Source organism: Dermochelys coriacea, chromosome 23 (assembly GCF_009764565.3).
Source record: "Dermochelys coriacea isolate rDerCor1 chromosome 23, rDerCor1.pri.v4, whole genome shotgun sequence".
NCBI classification, from domain to species: domain Eukaryota; kingdom Metazoa; phylum Chordata; order Testudines; family Dermochelyidae; genus Dermochelys; species Dermochelys coriacea.
This window is the reverse complement of record NC_050090.1, coordinates 16,205,230-16,216,306: the sequence shown is the minus strand read 5'-3', so window position 1 is coordinate 16,216,306 and position 11,077 is coordinate 16,205,230. Positions and strand designations below refer to the sequence as shown.

The window sequence follows — 11,077 nt, the reverse complement described above, 5'->3', positions numbered from 1 at the left end:
GGGGGCGGAGCTTGTCTCGCGGGATCCCGTCCCCGGGCGGTAGGCAGAGAGTTCTCGCGCGAGCTGCCTGCTGGGCTGAGGCTGGGGCTGGTATTAAGATGGCGGCGGCGGGACACGGCTGGGCCTGGCACTGACCCCGCGCCCGGAGCAGGTACCGCCGGGGCTGGGGAGGGACCCGCCTCCGCTGGACCCTTCTCCTCGTGGGGGGAGTCCCCCCGCCGGCCCCCATCTCGCCCCCCCGCCGGCCCCCCATCTCCGCCCGGCCCTGGGTCCTGCCCCCCATCTCGTGCCCCCATCTCCCCCGCCCCCGGGTCCTGCCCCCCCGCCGGCCCCCCATCTTCCCCGGCCATGGGTCCGGCCCCCCGTCTCCTGCCCATCTCCCCCGGCCACGGGTCCTGCCCCCCCCGCCGGCCCCCTTCTCATCTCCTCCCCGCCTCCGGGTCCTGCCCCCCCCCCCCGCCGGCCCCCTTCTCATCTCCTCCCCGCCTCTGGGTCCTGCCCCCCCCGCCGGCCGCCCATCTCCTCCCCGCCTCCGGGTCCTGCCCCCCCCCCCCGCCGGCCCCCTTCTCATCTCCTCCCCGCCTCTGGGTCCTGCCCCCCCCGCCGGCCCCCCATCTCCTCCCCGCCTCCGGGTCCTGCCCCCCCCCCCGCCGGCCCCCCATCTCCTCCCCGCCTCCGGGTCCTGCCCCCCCCCCCGCCGGCCCCCATCTCCTCCCCGCCTCCGGGTCCTGCCCCCCCCCGCCGGCCCCCCATCTCCTCCCCGCCTCCGGGTCCTGCCCCCCCCCGCCGGCCCCCTTCTCATCTCCTCCCCGCCTCCGGGTCCTGCCCCCCCCCGCCGGCCCCCTTCTCATCTCCTCCCCGCCTCTGGGTCCTGCCCCCCCCGCCGGCCCCCCATCTCCTCCCCGCCTCTGGGTCCTGCCCCCCCCCGCCGGCCCCCCATCTCCTCCCCGCCTCCGGGTCCTGCCCCCCCCCCGCCGGCCCCCTTCTCATCTCCTCCCCGCCTCCAGGTCCTGCCCCCCCCCGCCGGCCCCCCATCTCCTCCCCGCCTCTGGGTCCTGCCCCCCCCGCCGGCCCCCCATCTCCTCCCCGCCTCTGGGTCCTGCCCCCCCCCGCCGGCCCCCCATCTCCTCCCCGCCTCTGGGTCCTGCCCCCCCCGCCGGCCCCCCATCTCCTCCCCGCCTCTGGGTCCTGCCCCCCCCGCCGGCCCCCCATCTCCTCCCCGCCTCTGGGTCCTGCCCCCCCCGCTGGCCCCCCATCTCCTCCCCGCCTCTGGGTCCTGCCCCCCCCGCCGGCCCCCCATCTCCTCCCCGCCTCTGGGTCCTGCCCCCCCCGCCGGCCCCCCATCTCCTCCCCGCCTCCGGGTCCTGCCCCCCCCCGCCGGCCCCCATCTCCTCCCCGCCTCCGGGTCCGGCCCCCCCCGCCGGCCCCCCATCTCCTCCCCGCCTCTGGGTCCTGCCCCCCCCGCCGGCCCCCCATCTCCTCCCCGCCTCTGGGTCCTGCCCCCCCCCGCCGGCCCCCCATCTCCTCCCCGCCTCTGGGTCCTGCCCCCCCCCGCCGGCCCCCCATCTCCTCCCCGCCTCTGGGTCCTGCCCCCCCCCGCCGGCCCCCCATCTCCTCCCCGCCTCTGGGTCCTGCCCCCCCCCGCCGGCCCCCCATCTCCTCCCCGCCTCTGGGTCCTGCCCCCCCCCCGCCGGCCCCCCATCTCCTCCCCGCCTCTGGGTCCTGCCCCCCCCCCGCCGGCCCCCCATCTCCTCCCCGCCTCCGGGTCCTGCCCCCCCCCCCGCCGGCCCCCCATCTCCTCCCCGCCTCCGGGTCCTGCCCCCCCCCCCCGCCGGCCCCCCATCTCCTCCCCGCCTCCGGGTCCTGCCCCCCCCCCCGCCGGCCCCCCATCTCCTCCCCGCCTCCGGGTCCTGCCCCCCCCCCGCCGGCCCCCCATCTCCTCCCCGCCTCCGGGTCCTGCCCCCCCCCGCCGGCCCCCCATCTCCTCCCCGCCTCCGGGTCCTGCCCCCCCCCCGCCGGCCCCCTTCTCATCTCCTCCCCGCCTCCGGGTCCTGCCCCCCCCCCCCGCCGGCCCCCTTCTCATCTCCTCCCCGCCTCCGGGTCCTGCCCCCCCCCCCGCCGGCCCCCTTCTCATCTCCTCCCCGCCTCCGGGTCCTGCCCCCCCCCCCGCCGGCCCCCCATCTCCTCCCCGCCTCCGGGTCCTGCCCCCCCCCCGCCGGCCCCCCATCTCCTCCCCGCCTCCGGGTCCTGCCCCCCCCCCGCCGGCCCCCCATCTCCTCCCCGCCTCCGGGTCCTGCCGGCCCCCCATCTCCTCCCCGCCTCCGGGTCCTGCCCCCCCCCGCCGGCCCCCCATCTCCTCCCCGCCTCCGGGTCCTGCCCCCCCCCGCCGGCCCCCCATCTCCTCCCCGCCTCCGGGTCCTGCCCCCCCCCGCCGGCCCCCCATCTCCTCCCCGCCTCCGGGTCCTGCCCCCCCCCCGCCGGCCCCCTCTCATCTCCTCCCCGCCTCCGGGTCCTGCCCCCCCCCCCCCCCCCCCTTCTCATCTCCTCCCCGCCTCCGGGTCCTGCCCCCCCCCCCCGCCGGCCCCCTTCTCATCTCCTCCCCGCCTCCGGGTCCTGCCCCCCCCCCCCGCCGGCCCCCTTCTCATCTCCTCCCCGCCTCCGGGTCCTGCCCCCCCCCCCCGCCGGCCCCCTTCTCATCTCCTCCCCGCCTCCGGGTCCTGCCCCCCCCCCGCCGGCCCCCTTCTCATCTCCTCCCCGCCTCCGGGTCCTGCCCCCCCCCCCGCCGGCCCCCTTCTCATCTCCTCCCCGCCTCCGGGTCCTGCCCCCCCCCCCCGCCGGCCCCCTTCTCATCTCCTCCCCGCCTCCGGGTCCTGCCCCCCCCCCCGCCGGCCCCCTTCTCATCTCCTCCCCGCCTCCGGGTCCTGCCCCCGCCGGCCCCCTTCTCATCTCCTCCCCGCCTCCGGGTCCTGCCCCCGCCGGCCCCCTTCTCATCTCCTCCCCGCCTCCGGGTCCTGCCCCCCCCCCCGCCGGCCCCCTTCTCATCTCCTCCCCGCCTCCGGGTCCTGCCCCCCCCCCGCCGGCCCCCTTCTCATCTCCTCCCCGCCTCCGGGTCCTGCCCCCCCCCCGCCGGCCCCCTTCTCATCTCCTCCCCGCCTCCGGGTCCTCCCCCCCCCCCCGCCGGCCCCCTTCTCATCTCCTCCCCGCCTCCGGGGCCGGCCCCCCCCCCCCGCCGGCCCCCTTCTCATCTCCTCCCCGCCTCCGGGTCCTGCCCCCCCCCCCGCCGGCCCCCTTCTCATCTCCTCCCCGCCTCCGGGTCCTGCCCCCTCCCCGCCGGCCCCCTTCTCATCTCCCCCCGCCTCCGGGTCCTGCCCCCCTCCCCGCCGGCCCCCTTCTCATCCCCCCCCGGCCCCGGGTCCTGCCCCCCCCCGGCCCCGGGTCCTGCCCCCCCCGGCCTTCCATCTCGCCCCCCATCTCCACCTGCTCCCTCCGGCCCCCCCGGGTCCTGCCCCCCATATCCCCCCGGGTCCTGCCTCCCCCCGGCCACGGGTCCGGCCCCCCATTGCCGGCCCCCCGCCTCCCTCCCCCGCCGGCCACGGGTCCTGCTCCATCCAACTCCCCACCCCCACCCCGGGTCCAGCCCCCCAACTATTCCCCCCCGGCCATGGGTTCTGCCCCCCCGCCGCCCCCCATCGTATCCCCCTAGAGATGTGGAGCGCTGCCCTCACCGCTGCCACAGGAGAGAGGGGACTCTGCTTCCCATGGAGACCTGTGCCCCCAGACTGTGACCTGTCCCCCTCCATGCTCTGACAGAGACCTGCTTTTCTTCTCCCCATAGAGCTCTCACCCCCAGCAAGCCCTGCATCTCGCCTCCCTTCCCATAGAGACCTGCTTCCACAGGGAGGAAACCATTTTCCTTCGCGAGATCATCCCCCACACAAGGAAGCCTGCCCCTCTCTTACCACCCCCGGGACAGGGACCTTCGCGCGCTCCTCCCCCCCCCCCCCCCGAGCCTGATCTGTACCATTCTTCCATAGACTACTGCCCTTCTCCCACCCTCATTGGGCATGGCCCTTCCCTCCCCCCAATCTGTGCAGGATGGGTTCCCCCCGTCCCCATAAGGGTCCATCTCCCCCCATTACGTGCCTGGCCTCCCCACTCCCCTGAAACCTGTCAGTCCCCCAAAGTCTGTCATTTCCCCTTCCTGGGCAGTGAACTTGCTACCTCCCACAGGGTCTTCTCCCTGGAACCCCTCCTCCTATGAGGACCCCCGTCTCCCTCCTTGCAGGGTATTTGCCCCAGTTCCCCTCAACTCCATAACAGAGCTTCCGTACCCCATGAAACCTGGAAGGCTTTGAAGGGGCACGGATGACCCCGGAAGGCATGGCATGATGGAGGAAGTGAAGAGCTCAAAGGGGGACCCCTGAAGCTAGTGTGGGGAACGACACTAGCTGAGTCTTGCCCAAAGGGGGCGTTATTTTGCGGGTGGTGCTGCGGTAGGGAGATGTTAAAGAGGGTGGGTCAGGGAGGTCTCCCTGGTTTCTTTGGGTGGGTGGGGAAATGGTGCCCTGCCCCAAGGTCTGGGTTGGAAGCCCACTAGGAAGCTTAGTAATTGGGGAAATCCCTCCCCACCCAGCTGGGAGAGATGCTATGGGGCTCCCCCCCCCCCCCCCCACCAGGCCAAGCTGTAGAAATCTCTCCAGAGAGAGACCTGGAGCTGGCAGTTCTTCCCACACCTTGCATGTGGGTCGAAGCTGCAGAACCCCCCAATTCTGGGTCTAAATTGAAGTGGCAGCTCAGGGGGAGGATTTTCTCTATTTTCTCCCCCTCCCCACACACCTTTTTGCCCTGAGCAGAGCCCCAGCTTTGCCTGGACCTGTGTCTAGGCTCTGCTCTGGACCTAGCTGTGTTAGGTGGGCGGGGAACTAGAGAAGTAGGGCTGCTGAAATAGCTGGAGCAATTGACAAGCCTAGCACGGGGGTGGGGATTGTTCTAGTACCCCGGGGCTGCCCATGCTCGTCCTGTAGCTGCCAAAAGTTGGGTCTCCTGTGGCCTCTCCCTGCTGCTGGCTTTCAGCACAGTTTGGGGGTGACCAACTGCATAGTGTGTGGTGTGCAGAGGTGGGAGACTCCCTGTAAATAACCGTAGAGCCTACGTTAAGGCAGGATACTTGTTGGGTGACTAGGGCTTGCCTGGCTCTTTGTTTTGTTTGCTTGTATAACAGCACTCAGTGCTTTTCTCAGGGGGACTGATGTGGTGTGTGAAGCAAATCTGTCTAGGGTCGGGGGGTAAGACCAGCTCACAATGTCCCTTTCTGTGTAACGCAGACCAGGGAATTTCATCCCGATTTCCTGCTTTGTAGCAGGTGAGAACATAAGACAGGCCAGAGTGGTGCAGAGCAATGGTCCATCCAGCCCAGTATCCCATCTCCTGCGGTGGCCAGGCCCAGAGCTTCAGGGGAGCGTACAGAGCAGGGCAGTTTTGGAAACACCCCCCACCTGCATCTTCCCCTCCCAGTTTCTGGCTGTCAGAGAGTTGGGCCGCCCCAAGTGTCCCTGACTGTCTTGGCTAATAACTTCATGGAGGATAGATCCATCGATGGCTGTCTAGTTCTTTTTGGACCCCCGTGATCTACTTTTGGCCTTCACAACACCTCAGTGAGGTGGCAGTGGGTTCCACAGGTTAACAGTGTGGGGTGTGTGAGAAGAGGCACTTCTTGTTTTGTATTTGAGCTGCTGCTTATGAATGTTATCAGGTAACTACTGGGTTCTGTATGGTGGGAAGAGTAAATACCATGTCTAGATTCACTCTTTCTAAGCCAGGCAGGGATACCGTAGGGTGAATGCGATGGTATTGCAGGTACCCCACTTGCCTTCCTGTCTGCTGTTAAGTTGCTTTGACTTTTCCCTCAATATATTGCCCAATTCGCCTGCTAGGGATGTATCTGCTCTTCACCCTGTATAACACAATACCTAGGTCTCCATGGTCTGGCCTCTGCCCTGTGCCCATTCTGGGCTCTCGGTAGATTTTGCCTCACCTGCTCCCAATGCCAGGTCTCACACATGTCTCTGGTTCCTCCTAGGCCCTCAGTTAGTCTGGTCAAAGTGGATTAGAGCGACCGCGAAAACTGGAAGGTGTTTCCCTTGGCCGGCTGGGGCAAAGCGTGGGTGCTGGATTAGTGATTCGGACAGCAGACCGGACTGAGCATGGACTGGCTGTGATTCCAGGTGGGTGTCCGCGCGCCTCTGGTGCTCACTTCCATCAGCTAGCGGTGACTCTGGCTTGTCGGTGACCTAGCTGGGCTTTTTTGCTCTGGCGGCGATCTCTAGGTGTGGTTGTGTATCGATGGCGAGAGGATGGAGATGGCGACCCACGCCGCTGAAGCTCCTCTGATGTGGGGGCATAAGGGTCCATGTGCGGCAGAGGGCACATGGTGAACTCGCTAATGCCGCAGCTGGCAGGAGTGTTCTCTCTGGATTGATCTTTATTCTGAGGGGGCGCCCTCCTCAAGGTCAGGGAGGCTGCCTGTGTGCTGGGGGCCGCACGGATGCGCGGGAGAATGCCCCTGTCCCAAGGTGTTGGTGGGAGGGGAAACTGAGGCACATCTGAGCTCACAACAAGGCAGAGCTAGGCATGGAGCTCTGGCCTCCAGACAGTGCTCTGTCTCATGTTGCAGGGAGGGCGCCTGGTGTCTGTAGTTGAGGAGGTTCTGGCTCTGAAAGCCCTTGAGTCAGCTCTGGTGCTGGCCAGGGCATCCACCCTCTCTGAAAAATAAGGCTTCTGCTCATCAGTCCCCTGGTGATGTGCTTGGAGATCCTCGCATGGAATATGTGCTGAAGGTGGTGGGTGTTAAGTAAGTCCTTCTGGGGTTTTCAGAACCTTATGCATTCTGGCTCTGGGCAGAGGTAAGGTGGAGTGGGTTAGTGGAGATGGCAGGGCTGGGCGCCAGGACTCCAGGGTTCCATGGGCTTTGGACACCTAGGTTCTTCCCAAACTAGCAGCTTACAGCAGCATGGAAAGTTGCCTGATTAAGTCCATTTAGCTTCAGGTGAGGTGGCGCCCGATGTGATGCAGTGGAGTTGTGTCCCTGAGCTCTGGGTCTCGGCTCAGTCCCAGGGTTTCAGCCTTAGAAATGTCCCAGGTTTGTTCCCTGGGACTGTTGGCCTGCTCAGGGCCTGGAATTGTGGGGAGGTGCTTACGGACTCCTTGGTATTGCTACATTGCCTTAAGAATGTTGATTTGGTCGCTGTGTAGGGAAGGGAGTGTGTCTCATGGTTAGTGCAGGGCCATGATAGCTCTCCTCCTGCAAGGGAGACTGGGTGGTTTGATGCTCCAACACCTGTGGGATGACCCCCTACTCTGGCCTGAGTGCTGCTGGTGTGAAGTACTGGGTGTCAGGTCTCCTGGGTTCTTTCTCTAACTCCGGGAGCAGAGTGGCATTTAGTGGTTAGAGCAGCAAGGCTGGGAGCCAGGACTCCTGGGCTCTTTCCCTAGCTCTGGGAGGAGTGTGGTCCAGTGGCAAGAGCGGGGGGATGGGGCTGGGAGCCAGAATTCTGGGTTCTATTTCCAGTTCTGTCGCTGACTGTAACCTCTGTCAGGTCACCTAACTTTCTGGTGCCTTTCGCTAGTCAAGACCCAGAGGGCAGCACGTAGAGGGTGTGTGCTGCAAGGTTAGTTGTTTTAGGTTTAAGTGGTGATCCTTTCCGTAAGAGTTCAGACCAGCCTGACCCCATTTCAGTCCCTGAGCCAAGTCCAGCAATACCATTCACACCGCCTATATGTGCACTGTCTGCAGCACCCCTCTACTTTGCCCTGTGATCTGGAATGGGTGTCAGACCTGGTGTGAAAAGCCTATTTAGTGGCATTCTCCAATCTCTTGGCTTGTCTGTGAGGCTTGGGGTTAGCCCTGTGGGGGAGCTATAGTTTTTCTTTGTAAAAAAGGCTGATTCAGACTGCTTGGCGTACCTATTAAAATGCAGCGTCACTATGGAATCCCATATTTAGCCTTGTGAATCAAACGGAGTCGAAAGAACCTTTTCCACTTCAACTCCCCCTGCTTTGGCATGCCTGTGAGTAACGGCGAGCCGGTCCTGGAGGTAGGCTCACTCAGCGGAGCTGTGCCAGAACTGGAGACTGCCAGCCCTCCGGGCATTGTCCACTGTCAGCTGATGGGAGATTCAGGGTAACTGAGTCCAAGATGTCATTTTTTTCAGTCTCTTAAAAGCCTGCATCTTAGAGAACCATGAAACTGACTGGAGCAAGGATCAGAGCCTGCAGGTAGCCATTGGGGGTGTGTGTATAGAGATGCACTAGACTGGCTTTGTGTCCTGGTGTCTGACACATTTCCTCAGCAATAGCTAAGTGGTGGCTGCGTGGCCAGATAAATAGGACATCACTGGTGGAACCAATTCTGCCCTGGATCCTTCAGAGACTCTTAATCGGATGTGTGTCATAATGGCCGAGTTACTAAAACTTGCTCTACTTGTTGCCTGGCTCACTGGAGCAATTTTCCAGATGAGCCAGCGAGTTGAAGTGAGTGGCTGGGTATTTCTTCCTCCCGGGGCCACCCCCCTCCCGGGTTAAAGTATTGGCAGATTTCTCCTCTCGAACCAAGCGCTCTGCTTCTGTTGTGGAGGACAGGACCCCTGGCCAAAAATGTGTGAATGTGCCTTCCAACCTCTGCGGTTTAAGGGTGTGCTTCCAAAGAGCTGGCCTTGCTGCTAAAGCTTGCAGCCTTCCATGTACTGCTGTCACCACATCTAGAACCTGTGCAGAATAAATCACTCTGGGGTAGAGAAACCACTGGTCAGAGTATCTCCATGCTTTCCATGTCTCAAACTTCTGTCTGTTTAATCAGTGGGGAAACTGAGGCTTGGCAGTAGTGACTTGCATGTGGTCTCACCTTGTCAGTGACAGGACTAGAACGGGGCATAGAACCCAGGAGTCCTGGCACTCAGGCGGGCGTTGTACTTGACAGAGGTAGCCGGTTCTTCCCGGGTAGGTCTTGGGTGAGCAAAGAGAATCCAACTGGAATATTATAAAGGAGCCTGACGTGACCCTGATGTACTCCTCTTAACGACCAGTAAGACATGCTGGCCCCATTCTCTTTCGCACCCAGGATGCTTCATCCTATTGCTTGTTAGACATTAAAGGGGATTAAAGTTTGAGTGTGGAGCTACAGCACAGTGTGATCCATGTCTAAGTACCTTCATCCCAGGCTTGAGTATGAAGCCCCTTCTAGTGGTGAAACGATTGGAAGCTAAAGCCAGCCAAATTCAAATTGCAAATGAGGCGCCTGTTTCTAAGAGAGGATGATTTACTCTTGGGACATGCTTCCCGGGGATGGAGGTGGAGATGGAGGCTCCCATCCAGACTTCCTACCTTCTGGGACGTGCTTTGCCAAACACAAGTTGTCGGGCTCCACCCCTGGGGGGAACTGGTGAAATTCTCTGGCCAGTATTAGCCAGGAGGTCAGGCTTGGATGAGCCCTTCTGGCCTTGTAATGGCAAGTTACAAACTTCAGGAGCCACAGTCCAACTGAAATCATGCCAGTTAAAACACTTTGCTGATTGTGCACCTGTCCCCCTGCCTTTCCAGGTCCCCATCCCCCCATCTGGCCCCTCTTTCACTGGGAAAGATCAGAACAAATGAGAGCTAACAGCAAAGCTGACGGTACAAAGCTAGAGCTTTACAAAGTGAACCAAAGAGCCTGTTTCTCCTATTGATTGATTGTTAGTAGGCAGGGAAAACTATTAGACATTTGTGGAGAATGGAGGTGGTGCCCCATCAAGGAGCTTCTCTGGACTATAGATCAGGCTAGTGCAGTGTCTTTGCCTGTTGGTTTCACATGGATGCACCAAGCCATGGGGTGTTGACTGTAGGGGGGCGAATGTTATACACACCGTTTCCTCTTGGGGGTTCAGCGTTCTACGACGAGTGCTTTCATTTCAGTCTAGAACAACAGCTGCGTAGTGAGGGACAAGGGGCGCAGAGGTGGGAGGCAGGACTCCTGGCTTCTACTGCTGCCTCTGCCTTGCTGGCTTCATGTCTGTGTGTTTTTTCCTTTCCCCGGCCTTTGTTAGACTAAGGCAGCGAGCGGCATCCGTACAGCACCTGGCGAGGGAAGGCGCTTGTGCGGAGCGCTGCAGGAGCTATGGTTGCTGTCGGGTAGGATGCGAGAAATGGACTAGCGCGCGCTGAGGGCTAACGTGTGGCTGATCGATGGCTGTCATTGGAGCTGTTAGTGGCAAGGCTGAGACTGGGAAGCTAGTGAGGCAGGCATGTGGAATGTTTTACACGTGCCAGGTAGTCCCAGCTGCTAAAGTGAGGGTGCAGCTACGCTGGGTACATTAAAAAAAACCTGCAGAGATGGGGCTGCGTCACTGGGAGGTTGTGTCTAGGTCTGGTGCCCCTGTGGATCTAGAACGATGCTGGGAAAACGAGGAGAGGGTTCGGAGAAGAACCATGGGGGCCATCCAAGGTTCGCATGGTGAACAACTAAAGTAGCTTTATGGAAGCGAAGGTTAAGAGGTGACTTAACCACAGTCTGGGGAGAAGAGATGTGACCTCAGACAGCTCTTGAACCTAGCCCAGGAGGCAGGTTGAGATCACTGGCTTGGAGTTGATCCGCGATGGATGAAAATCAGGAGTAGGCTGGCTGGCCATTGGGACAGACATGTGCAGGGATGTGGTATGAGTGTCTCCATCACAAAGGTCTTCAGTCGAGAGTGGGTGTATTCATAAGAGGGATGTTTGTTCAATTGCAGTTTATTGAGCTCAGCACAGGGGTCCTGTGGTCTCACTGTACAAGAGATCGGACTAGATCTACGGTTCCTTTCTAGCCTTAACACTTCTGAGGGGATGGCTCCCTTTAGAAGGGCAGGAACCGGTTGGGTGGATTCAGAACGTGTGGCCTGTGACCCCACAAGACCAGCACCTCCACTGCCTGTTCAAGATCTCCTAGCTAGCTCAGCAGTGGGACAGGGCCTGTAACTGGAGGCTAACAACGTTCTTCAAGACCTGGAGTGAAGGCATTCAATGACCGATCCGTAAGTCTCTCTTTCCGGCTCCGCTTTTCACA

General features: G+C 62.9%; 1 protein-coding gene across 4 annotated transcripts in view; it reads left to right on the top strand.

Annotated features, from left to right (window-relative positions):
- Positions 1-19: 19 nt before the first annotated feature.
- HUWE1 (HECT, UBA and WWE domain containing E3 ubiquitin protein ligase 1) overlaps positions 20-11,077 on the top strand; it is a 58,780-nt gene continuing 47,722 nt past the window's right edge. For all 4 annotated transcript variants that reach the window (XM_043501496.1, XM_043501494.1, XM_043501497.1 and 1 more), the window contains exons 1-2: positions 20-151; positions 6,080-6,224. The gene's annotated coding sequence lies outside the window, so the exon portion shown is untranslated. The remainder of the gene's footprint in view (positions 152-6,079; positions 6,225-11,077) is intronic.